Genomic DNA, 16,953 nt, shown 5'->3' with positions numbered 1-16,953 from the left:
TTGCCCCCCACGTTACGAGAGGCTGTGGTGTCATCAATATTGAAACCCAGCAGACCAATCTTGTTATTGAACTTGGACACTAAGATATTTGCAAAGATCTTGGCAGACTGCCTCTGCCCTCACCTTGCCACGATTATACACCCGGATCAATCGGTCTTTATGCCTGGGAGGTCCACATCATTGAACCTTCAATGCCTTTGCGTGATATTCTCTCAGATAGAACCTGAGGTTCAAGCGGCTATTAGATGCCGAAAATGCATTTGACTCCATCTCTAGGGATTACCTTTTTACTGTTTTGGAGAGGATTGGCCTGTCTAATTACTTTCTAAGGTCTGTAAAGCTACTCTACACTGGGGTAAATGACAGAGCCTGCCTATTTGGTAAATGGTCGGCTACTTTCCTACTGGGCCATGGATGCGTCAAGAATGCGCGTTATCGCCCCTGTTGTTCGCTATGTATATAGAACTGTTGGCCTTAGAACTACGTACGTTTCATCGTGACTCCGGATTGGGCTTGGGGAGGCGTGAAATTGTTTCACATCACAGCGATGATGCTATCTTATACCTCAAGTATTTCCATTGACATGAGAATCTGAGGGTTTCGGTGCATTTTCGTGGCTATGCATTAGTTGCTCATAATCGATCGTGTTTCCACTGAATGATAATACAAGTCAGCCTAAAGCGATATGTTTCTATAGAGGGGATCAGTAAACAGTTCAGTACCTATGCATTAGAGTTAGTAGGAATCATGGCACTCTTTTAAGGGATAATCAGCTTGCATCTTTTTAAAAACATTTTTTTAATATCGAACGATTCACGAATTTGCGTGTCATCCTGGCGCAGGGGCCATGCTAATCTTCTCTGTATCGTTCCACATATATGAATAGAGAGGGGTTCAGTGCATCCTTAATCTCTTCAGGGTTATCTTGCAAGTACACACTTAGTTTCGCTTCCATCCCGTCCCTTGTACCGTTCATGCTTGGAGGAGTTTCTTCCATCATTTACAGATTGGTACCCTGTATGCACCAGGACTATATGCTTGGAGGATCATGTGCTTAAAGCCATCGTGTGATTAGCCTATTGCGACGGCGTGGGAGGCAATAGGAATTTGTTATATATATGATCTCTATCCGGTGGGGAAGATTGTTTCAAGGGAGCTGTTGAGTTTGGTGGACTGGGAGTTTCTGCGTATGTTTCAATACTTGCGTATACGTGAGGCGTTCTGAACATGGTCTCCAGTTTTTCCGCTTGAGCAGGCAAATACCCCATTATTGCAATCTCTCATTCACTCAGCAAACGCTCGTGGTATAGTTTCCTCCAGTTACCGTATGTTTCAACAGAATGCCCCAAATAAGGGGCTTACATGCAGATCAAATGGGAAGGGGATATATGCAGGGACTTAAGCGATAAGCAGTGGTCCCAACTGTGTGAGTGTGCTAGAACCTGTGTTATTAATGCTAGGCTTAGAATTGTACAATTCAAGATATCTGACCCTGTCTCGCCATATGCTATTTGATGCCACTAAAGACGGTAGGGATGGATACATTTCTATCACTGAACTCACAAATGCAAGTAAGTACACTCTATTGTGCTAAAAAACACATAAAGCCGATCCCGACTATATGTGTGTCTGCCATTTTCCGGATGAAATTCTAAAATCTTTAATGAGCTTTCTCCGTTAGGCAGGTGCAGGAATATCTATTAAAAAGACTGGAGAGTGTGCATTATATTCTCCAGTGGGTTCCTCTTTTGCATCTGAGCATTGAAGAATCTTGTAGGTCCTTGATATTTGTTTTTCAGGATCCTAATAGGGAAGACCCTCCCTATGCTGTTTACTGGAGCACTAGGTCAGGTCTCCCAATAGCCGACCGGTTTCTGTGATATGAAAGTGGTTACACCACATTCCTCAGGGCTTGAGGAGGCACACAGTTAGGTTCCTCCTAGTTTTCAGTGGCAGCTTTGTCTGCATTATTTAAGGCCCTCTCCCCTTTCCATGGGGTAAATGATTCTATGCACGGATGGGTGAGGCAGCCTGAGACCTGCTGCTTTCGTCTGTAAAGAGGTCTGGCGGGCTGAGAAGACGCCACGCGCAGCCCGCCAGATCCTTGACATGCAGCCTTTGCTTTGCTGCAGATATGTTACGGTCACAAGATTTGCCTCGGGTGAGGGATGGTGAGGACTGGGGCGGATTTTGTAGAAGACTAGACTAAATGCTCTGTTTTTACAAAATGGTTTCACTGTCCTGACTATCCACAGTAAGGCTTCACTGTGTCCTCTACTATCCAACTCTGCAAATCATTTCGTAATCCTTGCTCTGCCTCCTCGACTACCCTTGTGGCTCCTCACCCTCCCTGTGCTTCCTCTCGCTTCCGCTCTTTTTCTCTTCTTGCTCCACTTTCATCAAATTCTCTTCCTTCAGACATCCGTGAAACAGTCTCCATGGATTTGTTCAAAGCCAAACTCAAAGCCTACCCCCTCGCTTCCGAATTACCCTCTTAACCTACCTATCATCTGCCTGCTAGCTAAAACTTTTCCCTCAGCTCTGTCCCTCACTTCCTCTGCCTCCACTCTAGTACTTCACCCATCATGGTCAGGTCCCAAACAAAGCTAGACGTACCGCCTAACTTCACTTTAAAATGCCCAATGTTGGTTATCTTTAATCTATGTATGTCCAGTTATGTATTGTCCCCGGTGACTGTTCCATTTACTCCCCTCCACAACCTGGTCAGAGTGTCCCTCAAACTCACCCCATTTCTAGAAGCTCACTGCTCTCCATCAAATCTGAGTTCTTATCTAGTGTACGCTCTTTTGCGATCAAAAAAGCATTGTTCCTTCTGTATATAAATACATAAATCAAATTCAATAATTGCTCTGAGGATTAAAAACCATAATTAATGCAAATTCATTCCGTTGTTTTATCGAACAACTGACTTCCATTTTTTGTCACAGAAGACCTTTAACACATTTTGAACATGGAAATATTTTGTCTCCATAAACCATTTAACGACCTTCACATTTTTTGTCTTGGAATCTTAATCTCTCCAATAAAAGGTAACTGGACCACTGCTTTCTGTCCTTCCTCATGTGTAAAAATCAATGATCGTTCCATGAAGGCACCGAGAGATAAGTGGAAATCTAAAATAGCAGAACACTTGTTTTGAGGGAACAAGCACTTGATAGAAACTTCCCTACCAGAGACATTCAGGTTCTTGACCACACTTTAAAGACCACCAGGAAGAAGAAAGAAGGCAGACTCTGGTGCCCTTATTGAATTGAGGGACATTGTAATGGGCTTTCCTCTCGTCAATGGTAGCCTCTTATACTCTCACAGAGTCCTGTTGGCTAGCAGAGCACCCCATAATTATGGCTCTAGAAAGCACCATTGACAAACATGTGCAAAGAAATGAGGGGACAAAATAAATGGACAACTCTAACAGGGCTACTATCCTGTCATAGTCCTACTATACCACAATGACTTGCAAGCCCCAGCGGCCCGGGATTATGCAGACAAAACAATCGATGAAGAGCACTGTGCTTCACACTACCAACAGTTCCCTTACAGCAAGGGCCATAACCGCAAACCTAACACCTCACAGACAGGAGGCTCGGCGACATCAGACCATCCCGGTGTCAGCCGCAGAGGGATGCCCTACAATCCTTCATGCCGTGTAGAAATGAGTAAATCTTCCAAGTAGCCAACATGTCACATCAGACAAAAATCATCTGTCCACAGCAACCCTTTACAATCACAGGACCACTCCAGAGGACTTCCAGCAAGGGTAAACTGCAAGATCGTCAAAGAGGAGAGGTTATAAACCTGACAGGGTGATGAGAATTGGTCAGAAGAACTAACAGGCATGAGAGAACCTTGATCTGTACCTTCGCTAAAATGGAGACAGGAAAGAGCAACTCATGTTTGGACACCTGAACCACTTATGAGCCAGGATTCTACACCAGGGAGTCCTTTTCCGGGTTAAAGGACAGCGACAATGGAAAGAAAGGAGCAGTCCATCTCTGTGACAACTAGGACCACTGCAAATTCCAAGCGTGCCATGAATCCACGCGACACATTAACTACACCAACAAGGCGCTCACTCTCTCTTGAGACATGTGGATGGGAAACACACTGTAAAGTTTGTTACCAAAATGCCACTGAGCTTATAAGCAACATAAGGTTAGTCTTATCCTGAATGGTCTTATCCTGCGTAGTCAATCTTCATGGTAAACGTGAATTCCCCGCCAATAAGAGATCTCTTGCAGACAGTCACTGCCAAGTCATGAGCAAGACCTTTTCATCTCCAATACCACTTCCTTTGCCCCCTCCCTCTCTCGTGTGGACATAGAGGTTCACCACACAAGTAATTTATCTTGGACATAGAGGTTCACCACAAGAGGTTCACCAAACAAGTGATTTCTCTTGGACATAGAGGTTCACCACACAAGTGATTTCTCTTGGACATAGAGGTTCACCATACAAGTGATTTCTCTTGGACATAGAGGTTCACCAAACAAGTGATTTCTCTTGGACATAGGGGTTCAACAAACAAGTGATTTCTCTTGGCTCTTTATGGATCTTTAAGAATGGTTCGCTACGGATATTATCGGGTGCTGGGTCAGAGTGATGAAGAAATGGGGGCTGTCAAAGCTTGCTCGAGGAATCTCGGGTGCCCGAGCTTTGCACCACAAGTGCATTAGCTCAGATGCTGATCTATGCATTAATTTAATTGCATTATGAAAGGCCACCTCTTTGCCAATCCTCTGAAAAGACGGCAAATAGCAGGGCCACATTTAAGTGACTTTGAGAGTGAGATCAGACTCAGCTGGTGTTTTGATCATATGTATTCACTTTCAAATATTAAACATGGCCCCTTATCTTGGCTTCACTGTTTCCTATGCCTCAAGGGCAAGCCTAGTGCTGAGTGTCTGATACCATGTATCAATCTGTTCCGCTTTCTAGCACTGTAAATATTATTGCTGTGTGAAGACCTTCAGGCGTTAATGATTTCCTATTCACCTGCAGCCGCCACCATCAAAACAGAACCTGCTGAGGAACTGGGACAACGGATGCATTTCACTTTGAGTGGCAGGCAAGGAAACGCCCACCGAAGCAAGAGCGTCATGTGGGCAGCCCTACTTTGCCATCATATGCCGGGGAGAGCCTCAAAGTACCAATACAGTGTGCTTTACAAAAAGGTCAAAGTGATAACTGAGCAGGTACTGATCCAGGTGGGGGAGGGGACAGGCGATCAGGTGTCACACGCAGGCGCAAATGCGCTTACATTAACATGATATGCCACGTGAAGCATGTCGGCTCTGACTGGCCTTTAGGGCAGCAGGGCAATGCCCAAACCAAAAACACAAAATGCTAGAGTGTGGGCCAGCTTTTCGGCTGAAAGTGGGCCTCTTTTTTTGGCTCATGTGGGGCAGTTTCATAAGTTACTTCCCCATGCGACCAGTAGTTTTGAACAGTGCTACTGAATAAATATTCTTTAAAATGCACAATTTGGATCACATTTGTTAAAAACCTCCATTCCGGTGTACTACTCAAACAGTCTGTTACTGAAAGGACTGAATTGCCATTTGAAACTGTGGGCCACCTTTTCATTGGTGCCCGGTACAATTGTATGTCCCAGTCCGTACCTGGAACTATGCATGCCCTTATATTGTCACTCAGCATATGCCTAGGCTCAAAGTCGCATGCCAGGGCTGGCCATCATGTGCCTGGCACAGCTCATTCGTAAAGTGAAGTGACTAATGTAATATTTATTTATTCACTATTGGTAAGAAGCTTAGACAGGATGATTTGACTGTTCTGAGCAGGGTGGTGTTGTGTCCCTTTAAGAGCAAGGAGCCCCAGTGAAGGGCTTGTGCTCATGTCACATGTCAGTGACCATGTGACCAGATCAATAAAAGGGATGAGCAGTCTCCTGCTCATCAGTCCAGACCAACTGACTCCTGCCTGCTGTGTCAATCTTTGCAGCGCGATGCCGGCGCTGCATAGCAGGAAGAGGGCCCTCCAACAAGACAGTGCCCCTGCTGGGCATTGCTGTCCCTGATATACCCAACATCTAGCAGAGCCTTCTGCTGGGCAACTCTGCAGCTGTGTGCCGGTGCGCCCTGCCGGGCAACTACGGCTGTAGAGGCCTGGGTGCCCCAGGGCCATGGCCATGTGACCACGACTGTGGTGTAAATCCGTATGACCACTGATGACAGGGTGACCCCAGCAACTAAGATGTCGGCTGGGTGCCCCCAGCCAGTCCTCGTGCTGGCCCGCATGCCTGTGATCCAGCGAGTAATCGTTCAGGCCATCATGTCGGCTGGGTGACTCAGCATTGGTCTGCCTGGCCTACGTCCTACTCTGAAAAAGACAAGATGATCTTTAAAGCCCTATCCACCAAATACAAAAAGGCAATCACCCAAGCAAAGGCCAAATCCTTTGAATCCAGAATCTCGGAAGCCCAATCTAGCACAAAAGAAATCTTCGCCAATTTCAGGGAGCTCGAGACACCCACTCCCGCCCCCCAGAATTTCATCAAAGACAAAGACTGGTGTGACGAAATACAAACGGCCATGCAAACCAAATTAAGCCTCCTCAAAAACAAAATATTAGCCACTAAACAAGCCCTACCCAATAATCATATCCCTATCCCACCACCTGCCCCGGATCCCCCCCTACCCTTCTCCTTCAAACCCATTCAGGAAAAAGACATCATCAACATAATAAGGAACATCAAACCCTCTAACTGCAAAGGTGATGCATGCCCAGCCTCCATTATCAAAGACTGCACGGAAGCGCTAACTCCCTTCCTAACAGCCTTTGTGAATGCCTCCTTTACCACAGGGAAAGTCCCCGCCTCCCTCAAGGAAGCTTGGGTCCGCCCTCTTTTGAAAAAGCCAACTCTCGATCCCACCTCCCCCAACAATTACAGACTCATCACCACTGTAGCATTCCTCCTCAAAATATTGGACAAAGCAGCCTACCTGCAGGTCCAACACTTCATTGAAGAGAACAAACTCCTTGGACTCCGCCAATATGGCTTCTGCCCCAGACACAGGACCGAAACCACCCTATTTGACATGAAAAACCAGATGGACAATGCTAGAGACATGGGTAAACCAGCACTTCTCCTACTCCTTGACCTATCCGTGGCCTTCGACCTCTTTGATCATGGCGTCCTATGCCACCACCTCTCATCCACTGCCAAATTCTCCCCAGAGGCCACAGCATGGATCACCTCTTTCTTACAAGACAGAACCATGCAAGTATTCTCTGACCTAGCCGCCACATCACCAACCATTATACTTTGTGGTGTACCCCAAGGCTCCTGCCTCTCCCCCACCCTATACAACATCTTCACACGACCCCTCTTCCTCATCCTCGACGCTATGGGCATCTCCTACACCAACTACGCCGACGACACTCAGATCCTCCTCACTCTCACAGGTAACTATGACACTGACTCCCTGACCCTCAACAACCTCTACAACACCATCCAAGCCTGGATGGCAGACAACAGACTATACCTCAACTCTGACAAGACGGAACTCCTCCTGGTAGGTTCCCCCGACACGCTAAAAAATCTAGATGCCCATTTCAGCCACTTCACCTTTGACTCCATTAAAATTCCGGTCTCCGATTCTGTCAAAACTCTGGGAGTCTACCTGGATTCCAGCCTATCAATGGATAGGCAAGTCAACGCAATAGCCTCAGCAGCTGCATATCATGCCAAACTTATCAACACTGTCAGGCCCTTTCTCTCTAAAGAGAACTGCACCAATATAGCCAGAGCCATCACCGGCTCTAGGCTAGACTACTGTAACATACTCTTTCTAGGAATCTCCAATAAAAACCTAGAGAGACTACAAGTCATACAGAACAATGCTCTCCGGGCAGCCCAAAGCATTGCTAAAAGAGAACACATTTCTGAGGCCAGAAAATTAGCCCACTGGCTCCCAATAAAGGAAAGGATCGTATTCAAAGCCCTGACACTGACCCACAAGTGAATTCACCTGGTTGCCAGTCAATTCGTCGAAAAAAATTGGTCGACCAGACAAATGGTCGAAGCAAATTGGTCGAAAACCATTTCGTCGAAATTTTTTTTTTTCTATTTTAACCCTTTTTTTTTTTTGGGGGGGGGGGAGCCCTCCCCAACCCCCTTTTTTTCTCTAAAAACCCCTTTTTTAACAAAACGGAAACCCAAAAAATAAATATATAAATGAAAAAAAAATTTCGACGAAATGGTTTTCGACCAAATTGCGTCGACCAAATTGCAGTCGACCAGTTTTTTTTCGACGAGTTGACTGGACACCAATTCACCTCACTGCTCCTGCATACCTCTCACAAAGGATCCACCCCGTCTCCACTACCAGGCCAACCAGATCACCGTACACCAACATGCTCTCTGTGCCACTAGTAAAAAGAGTAAAAGCGGGCGGATCCAGCTTCCCCTATCTCACGCCCACTCACTGGAATGCCCTACCTCCCACTATCCGAGTTGAGGCCTCCCTCACCACCTTCTGCAAAACTCTGAAAACTACCCTCTTCACATAAGGCCTGACACATCAGCACGAATACTTATCAAAAATGTTGTAATATACGACCAAATGCAATATCTGTAACAACAGTATGATGTCTTGTAGTATTCATAATGTGTCAACCATCGCTATCATGCCTGTACCATGTAACTAAGTTATTGCAAGTAACAGCGCCTCAATGCACCTGGGCTGCTTGCGCGCTATATAAATAAATAAATAAATAAATAAATAAATAAATAAATAAATAAATAAATAAGTGGCCGCAGGCCAGGACACAACAAGCAGGAATGATTGCAAAGGAGTAAAGGGAACAGAGAGGGGGATGAGACAAGGGAGAAGAGACAGTCCTTCGTATGGCAAATGGAATTACAAAATGGCTCAGTGGACTTCACAAACTGTCACCTAAGTCTGAAGCAAGAACAGTGTTCATCGTCTTGGAAATGAGGATGACAAGTGTTTCGAAGGACAGGACATCCTTTAAATGAATTGATGTAATACTAACCACAGATAAGGTAATCATTGACTATGTTCAATGGATTCACTGAGGAATTTTAACTTGTCTGCCCTTCTGACTGGCTATTCAATGTACTCGCGTTAGCTTGCGCGATATGTGGATAAGGTAAAAGAGAGCCAGGACTGGAATGAGGCAAGGGGGCATGCAGGGTGCCCATGGGATGAAGGCACAAGCAAAGGTGGGTGGCATGTAGACTCCAAATGAAGCAAAGCTGCAATCTGTGAATAGGGGCTGTTACTTAACAGGTAAGTAACGCATGAAGACTGGCAATGTGGGGTAAGCACTCCGCTAGAAGAGAGAGCATGAAGACTGGCAATGTGGGGTTAGCACTCCACTGGAAGAGAGAGCATGAAGACTGGCAATGTGGGGTTAGCACTCCGCTAGAAGAGAGAGCATGAAGACTGGCAATGTGGGGTTAGCACTCCACTGGAAGAGAGAGCATGAAGACTGGCAATGTGGGGTTAGCACTCCGCTAAAAGAGAGAGCATGAAGACTGGCAATGTGGGGTAAGCACTGAGCTAGAAGAGAGAGCATGAAGACTGGCAATGTGGGGTTAGCACTCCGCTAGAAGAGAGAGCATGAAGACTAGCAGTGTGGGGTAAGCACTGAGCTAGAAGAGAGAGCATGAAGACTGGCAATGTGGGGTTAGCACTCCGCTAGAAGAGAGAGCATGAAGACTGGCAATGTGGGGTTAGCACTCCGCTAGAAGAGAGAGCATGAAGACTGGCAATGTGGGGTTAGCACTGAGCTAGAAGAGAGAGCATGAAGACTGGCAATGTGGGGTTAGCACTCCGCTAGAAGAGAGAGCATGAAGATTGGCAATGAGGGGTTAGCACTCTGCTAGAAGAGAGAGCATGAAGACTGGCAATGTGTGGTTAGCACTGAGCTAGAAGAGAGACCATTAAGACTGGCAATGTGGGGTTAGCACTGAGCTAGAAGAGAGAGCATGAAGACTAGCAGTGTGGGGTAAGCACTGTACTTGATAGGGTTACATGGAGTCTGGCAATGGGGGGCTGAATCTGGCAAAGGCAGGGTTTCATGTAGGGTGATAATGAAGCATTATTGAGGAAACATGAAGTTGAGAAGAGGATGTGTATTGGACGCATGAAGACTGTCAATGCTGGGTTCGCGGTAAGCTAGAAGAGTGCATTAAGACTGCCAATGTATGGTTAGCACAGAGCTATTAGAGTGCATTAAGACTGTCATTGCACTGAGCTAGAAGAGAGTGCATTAAGACTGTCATAAGACTGAACTAGAAGAGAGATCGTTCAAACTGTAAATGTGGGGTTAGCACTGAGCTAGAAGAGAGCATTATGACTGGCAAGGGCGGGTAGCATTGAGCTACAAGATAGGACAGGAAGACTGGAAAAGTGAGGTTTGTGCTGAGCTAGTCAAGGGTGCATGAAGACTGTCATGGTGGTGGTAGCACTAAGCTATAAGACAGATCATTATGACTGGAAATGGGGGTTAGCACTGAGCTAGGAGATAGGACAGGAAGACTTGCAAGGTGGGGTTATCACTGAGCTAGAAGAGAGAGCATCACGGCTGTCATGGTGGTGGCATAACTGAGGTAGAAGAGATATCATGAATACTGGCAATGTGTGGTTTGCACTGAGCTAGACAAAAGTGCACATAAATTGTTATCGTGGTGGCAGAACTGAGGTAGAAGAGAACATTAAGACTGTAAAAGTGAAGTTAGCAGTGAGCTCCAATAGAGCACATGAAAACTGTAAAGGTGGTGGTAGCACTGAGCTAGAAGAGAGAGTATAACGAATATCGTGGTGGTAGCATTGAGGTAGAAGAGAGAGCATTAAAAGTGGCAATATGGGTTTCGAATTGAGCTAGGGGAGGGAGCACTAAGACTATAAAAGTGGGATTGGTAATGAGACAGAGAGAGAACATTAAGCCTGTCATCATGGTGGTAGAACTGAGCTAGAGGAGAGAGCATGAACGCGGTTGTGGTGGGGCTGTCGCTGAGCTGGAAGAACGTGCACTAAGACTGTGAAGGTGGCTGTATCACTGAGATAGAAGAGAGAGCATGACGACTGGCAATGTGGTGTTAGCACTGCGCTAGAAGAGAGAGCATGAAGACTGGCAATGTGGGGTGAGCATTGCGCTAGAAGAGAGAGCATGAAGATTGGCAATGTGGAGTTAGCACTGCACTAAAGAGAGAGCATGAAGACTGGCAATGTGGGGTTAGCACTCCGCTAGAAGAGAGAGCATGAAGACTGGCAATGTGGGGTTAGCACTCCGCTAGAAGAGAGAGCATGAAGACTGGCAATGTGGGGTTAGCACTGAGCTAGAAGAGAGAGCCTGAAGACTGGCAATGTGTGGTTAGCACTGAGCTAGAAGAGAGAGCATGAAGACTGGCAATGTGGGGTTAGCACTGCGCTAGAAGGGAGCGTCAAGATTTTCATGGTGGTGGTAGCATTGATTAAAACAGGGTGCCCTAAAACTGTAAAGGTGGTCTTAGCACTGAACTAGAAGAAAGAACATGAAGACTGGAAATGTAGAATTAGCAAAGGGTAAATTAGTCTGCATTGGGAATGTTTGGGAACATGCACTGACACTGTTAATAGAGCATTAACGCATGGGTGAGATAAGAGTTGCATTGCTGCTGTTAATCAGGCCTTCCACTGTAGAGGTGCAGATAATGGAGGCTAGTAGTATCCGGTTTACTTACAGGTAGTGTTCATTTCTTTGACTCCCTAATCTTCCTTGCCACAGTCATATACATATTGATGGACACCGCCCCCTGGCCAACCTCGGATTGAAAAGCTTTTTAAGAAACAGAAACCCCTTTTCCCTGCCCTCCACCCCATAGCCCCACCTCCACTGAAGGAGTGGCTATGAGAAGGGAGTAGCATTGTAACAACTCCTGCATTCTCCAAGTCCTCCACCAAGAGTTTAAAGCCATCTGAGTCCTGGGTGGGATGGAGAGAAGAAGCCTTCAATGTTCCGAAATTATCTTCCCTGTCCCAGGCCTACACATAGTGAGGATGTAACAAGCGCTGGGCTTGAGCCCAAATAACTGAGCACACCAATCAGTGGTGTTAACACACCTTAATAAAATAGGAATTTACACAATATATGATGCCTCGAACACACCAACATGAACACACGAACACACCAGCAGAGAAAGATCTCGGTCTATTGAAATGCAACTGGCAATGTTGCATAAAAGTGGGCAGTGAGGCTGAGATGGCTGCATCACAAATATCTGACATGGATCCTAAAAGGCAGAATCCCCCCTAGTTGATCGCCCCTAGACCACTGGGGCAAGGGAACCGACTTAGAGTAGAGGTTAGACGACTGGGGCAAGGGAACCGACTTAGAGTAGAGGTTTGCAAATCCAAATGACCATGGGATCACACTTGCGAACATAATAAACCTGAACCACAGTCTGTACATCCAAAGGATTACTGAACCCCTACTCCAGCAATAATGAAGGCAGCATCACCCCCTGCTTCCTGAGGGGGGAGGCGTGCACCTTGAGCATAAACAAATGAGTAAACACAAACCCTGGGAAAAACACTAAAGACACAGCGAAAAGTAATATAGTGTCAATGGGCCTCATTACGAGGTTGCCGACAACCTCGTATTATCGTTAACGCTGCCTGACATCCTGCCATCCCGGTGCTACCGGGATATCACAGGCGGCAGCAGTACGGTAGGTTCCCATTCCCCTGGAGTCCCATAGAACTCCATGGGAATGGGAACCCTGAAGCACTGGCACCGGTCAGGCCTGCCAGTTGTTCAATGCCCCTACCGGCAGACTCGAAGTGAGCCAGTCCGGAAAAGTTGCTGCCAACTTTATTTTAGGACCGGCTCCCTTATAATGAGGCACAATATCTCCCTCAGGCAACTACAAAGTAGCCACTAGTAAATAATTTACTTTCCAGGAAAGACGTGTTTAGATGCCTCGGTTGAATCCCAGGGAGGGAGTCTGCTTTTAACAGGGGGTGAGAGGAAATGAAACCCTCTAGCATGTGAGAAGTCTGGCTTTCAATTTAAGACATTCTGCCCCTGGTTGCCTTACAGCTCAAGAGCTGCCACTGGGCCCCGCAGAGTAGAGACTGCCAAACCTGATTCAAACCACTCCCTGAGGAATTCCAACACCAAGAGAGGGTCCCTTTCTTGACACCACCTCGAGGGATGCAGGGTCTCCCAGTGCCAACCATAGTATTGTTACGTGGAAGGACGCCTGGAGCCCTGAATCACCATAGCTACCTCTGCTGAGCTCCGATTAGCTCTCAGAATTCTGCGTCTAGCAGCAATACAAGCAGGCATAACCTGGCCAATGCCGGTGAAGAGGGATGGGGAAGTGTAACCCCTCTTCCCCCCTCCTATAAGATACATGACACAGAAGAAGGCTAGGAAATACCGTGATCGCCCATAATATTGTGGACCAATTCCCAGTGCTCAAATGATTGATAAGTATGTTGAGAGGTACTGTCACGACCCACTTCCTGAAACCCCCCCCTGGCAGGCCCATGGGCCAGGAGGGGTCTCGGCTCGGGCCCCCAACAAGCTTAGGCATCCTTTGCCTAGGCCATCTTGGGGCCAGTCCTGGTGCCTTTGGCGCCAGGCTCATACTTAATGAAGACTTGTGCTTGGGAACTACTTTATTTCAATGCAGTCAACATGAAGGCATCCAAATAGCTTGGCTCCTTGGAACCAAGCTATGCGGTATAGTGTTTTGGGTGTGGTAGCCTAGGGACTATTTTACCTGACTACTTTCTTGATGCTATTTAAACCAGACCTGACTTGGAGAACACGCTTCGCGTTACTTTGCAATCCTGCAACGTGACGCTCATCGTGTTCAGCTGCATCTGCGAACCTCGGAAGAACAGCACCTGAAAAACAAAAGGGACATCGTCATTAGAAGCAGTTTACCTGTGATTCCACCGCTAGCTGCCCTCTGCTCCTGCAAACAGCATCCAAGGAACAGCGGGCCACTCGGACCGTCGGATCTGCAAAAGGAGAGAAACAAGACATTAGACATTTACAATTGTGCCGGCAGCTTACCTCTCAAGTCGCCCATCGACCAGCACCACCTTGGGACTTCTTGCTCCGGGTGAGCACCGCAACCTATGGGAATAAAAGACAACAGGGTAGCAAAGGCAAGGCATCATAGCGCTGCGCATAGCGCCTACATACCGCATCAAGGCGCTCTTGAAACACCATCACCTGCCGGTGAGTCCAAATTTAGCCAACGTTCCACACCGAACTTCTCCGCACCTAAGGAGAGAGAAAAGACATTATTGAATCCAAGAAAGGCTTACAGTATAACAGTAATAAGACCTACCTGAAAGACTCTAAAGGGCAGCATCAGTGCAGTAACTAGATCGCACTCGCCCACAAAGGACAACGCGACCCTGCCAAGAAGGCAGGACGGAGAGCACGCCAAAATCCATAACAAGGTGAGGAAAGGTCCGGGGAGGGGCTGCAGGCATACGGGGTGTTGGGAGGCTCTTACCCCAGTTGCCCAGTCTTGAACATTGCCCACCTGTTTTCCAGGCAGAACTTCCCACTGATTATACCTGGGAGTGGCTGAGAAGGGCACCAGAGTCCCCGCAGCTGGGTGGCGTCCCCGTGGATACCAGGTGAGCATAACCTCAGCCATCCCAATAGGTCAGGCATGTACAAATCTACCCCAGAGTGGACGAGGAGCCCCAGGCTGCAACTAAAGACGCCTCAATTGACAGCATCGATTAAAGCGCCAAGAAGCCATGTTGCTGACGTCATTAGAGACACCACGACTTAGCAGCGTTAGACATGAAGCACACGTGTCATCCGCACTTTGGGACACAAACACACACTCGAATACATGAAGAACATGAGAGTACAGTTCTATAGTTAGAGGACAGATACATATACATGCTGTCATTGCTTTATCATTTCGCCATTAGCTAAATACAGCAAAGCAGAAACCGCAAGTAGCAAGAGATCATGAGCAAGCTTGCAAATGCTAACATGCAAATATCCTTATGGAACTGCAGGAACACCTATGGGACCTGACAGAACCAAGTGTGACTATGGAGGATACAGAATAGCACGAACACTGTAAAAGCCGCATAACGGTTTAGGAAATTTACAGCAGGCCACAGGCCTCTCAGCAATAGCTAAGCTGAGCCGAATTCAGGCTGAACAGAGAGCAAACGTGGGAGACAGGACCCGCTGCCAAGGCCACCAGATACAGATGGCATTCCAATCCCTGAACGACAGTAGCACCAGCTGCAGTAAATGTGAATAATTCCTCCAAATCATGGTCTCCGAACACGTGACCCGGCCGACGCAGACAATGGACAGCAATCAGCGTTGAGAAGGGGAGCCGATCTCAAGCTACCAGACAGAGGCTTGCAACAAAGATGCTACAATATGAAACAAAGACCGAGCAGAGGAGCACTCTCATAGACTAAGGAGGTACACACACGTTACAATACAGACACATAGGCCTCATTACGAGAAGTGAGCTAAAAACGGGGTCATTACCGGCACGGAGGAACTAGCGGGTCCGTGCTCGTTTGACGCCGCTAATAGCGGCTGATTACGAGTGTGCGACCACGCGGGAACCCTCATGCTGGTAATGGCCATACCGCTAAAGGCCCTCCAACCCCCCAATAGCGCCATCACGGGACCCGCGGATACCGCCTACACCTAGGAGGCACCCCTTAATACCAACCCGGTAATAACATCATGCTAATACCGGGCTCGTAATACCGGACTCGGAAGTAACGTCATTGCGTTGGAACGGGAAATGCCCCGGCGGCCATCTTTAAAAACACAATCCATTGCAATCCTCACACCAGTGTTGCACAGGAGAGACCAGGGCCTTCCAAATTAATATGTCCAAGGCAAGCAGAAAATCTAACCCCCGTCTGTGCAAGAAGCGTTTTTCTGATGAAGAACTCAACATGTTGACGGACACTCTTGCTGCCCATGCTGAGGAGATAAACACACACAACCTCAAAAGGGAAGTGCAGCTAAGGAAGAAGGAGATATTGGAGGAGGTAGCGCGCAAAGTATCTGCAGTTGGCACCACCCCACGGACAGTCAAAGACTGCAAAAAAAGGTGGGATGACCTCCGCCTAAGGGTACGCAACATCCTGGCCAGCAATTGGAATGAGGCCATGGCCACAGACGGGGGAGCCCACTCCCCGACAAAACTAATGCGCTGGGGGGAGACGTGTAGTACCTTCATCCAGATGGAGTCCAATGAGGGCTTCGGGGAGATGGAGACGGGTGCTGCAACATCTGGAGATGGAGGTGAGTGACCCTGCAGACCCTAGTAGGACAAACCATGACGTAGCACAAGTGATCTGGAATAGAGCCTAGGCAAGGCAATGCATGTCCAAACACACACATATCAATATATCCATGGCCAGATGGAGGCCCAAACCCTGCCACACTGCCCATATCATACATCACACAAACCCCAATAGAACGGCATGCCACCTGCCATGCAGCATTCCTGAATTGAGACGTCACGGCAAATGCCAAAATGCCCCACTTCAAACTACCCTGTGTGACACACCTGTAAGATATGAATGCATAAGAAATGAAAATCTCCACAGCACCATATAATGCATCTTGCATGTAACACCATCACTGATGCCCTGCATCTCTTCTACCCCCCCAGGCACCGATGGAGAAGATGCCAGCGAAGAAACACCCACAAGGGCATCCACATCCCGGGCAAAAACAACTGCCACGGCCAAAACCACCTCAGGGGCAGCCTCGCAGCCCACACCAAAATCCAGGGTGAGTGCCCAGGCCATGCCCGCACATGAGGGCCCCACAGCTACGCCTGAGACCGGGACCACAGAGCTCGCAACACCAGCGGAAGGCGAGGACAGTGGCACCCATTCGGCAGAAACAACTTCCGTGGGCGAGACAGCAGCC

At 47.6% G+C, this 16,953-nt stretch overlaps 1 non-coding gene across 1 annotated transcript; it reads right to left on the bottom strand.

Moving 5' to 3' along the window:
- Positions 1 to 797: 797 nt before the first annotated feature.
- On the bottom strand, positions 798 to 905 carry LOC138568566 (U6 spliceosomal RNA). Its single transcript, XR_011302896.1, has one exon. It is a non-coding gene; the product is annotated as a U6 spliceosomal RNA (small nuclear RNA).
- Positions 906 to 16,953: the final 16,048 nt, after the last annotated feature.

The sequence above is a fragment of the Ambystoma mexicanum genome, chromosome 2p, assembly GCF_040938575.1.
Source record: "Ambystoma mexicanum isolate Mex_15411 chromosome 2p, UKY_AmexF1_1, whole genome shotgun sequence".
NCBI lineage: Eukaryota > Metazoa > Chordata > Amphibia > Caudata > Ambystomatidae > Ambystoma > Ambystoma mexicanum.
This window is presented reverse-complemented; position numbering and strand designations above follow the sequence as displayed.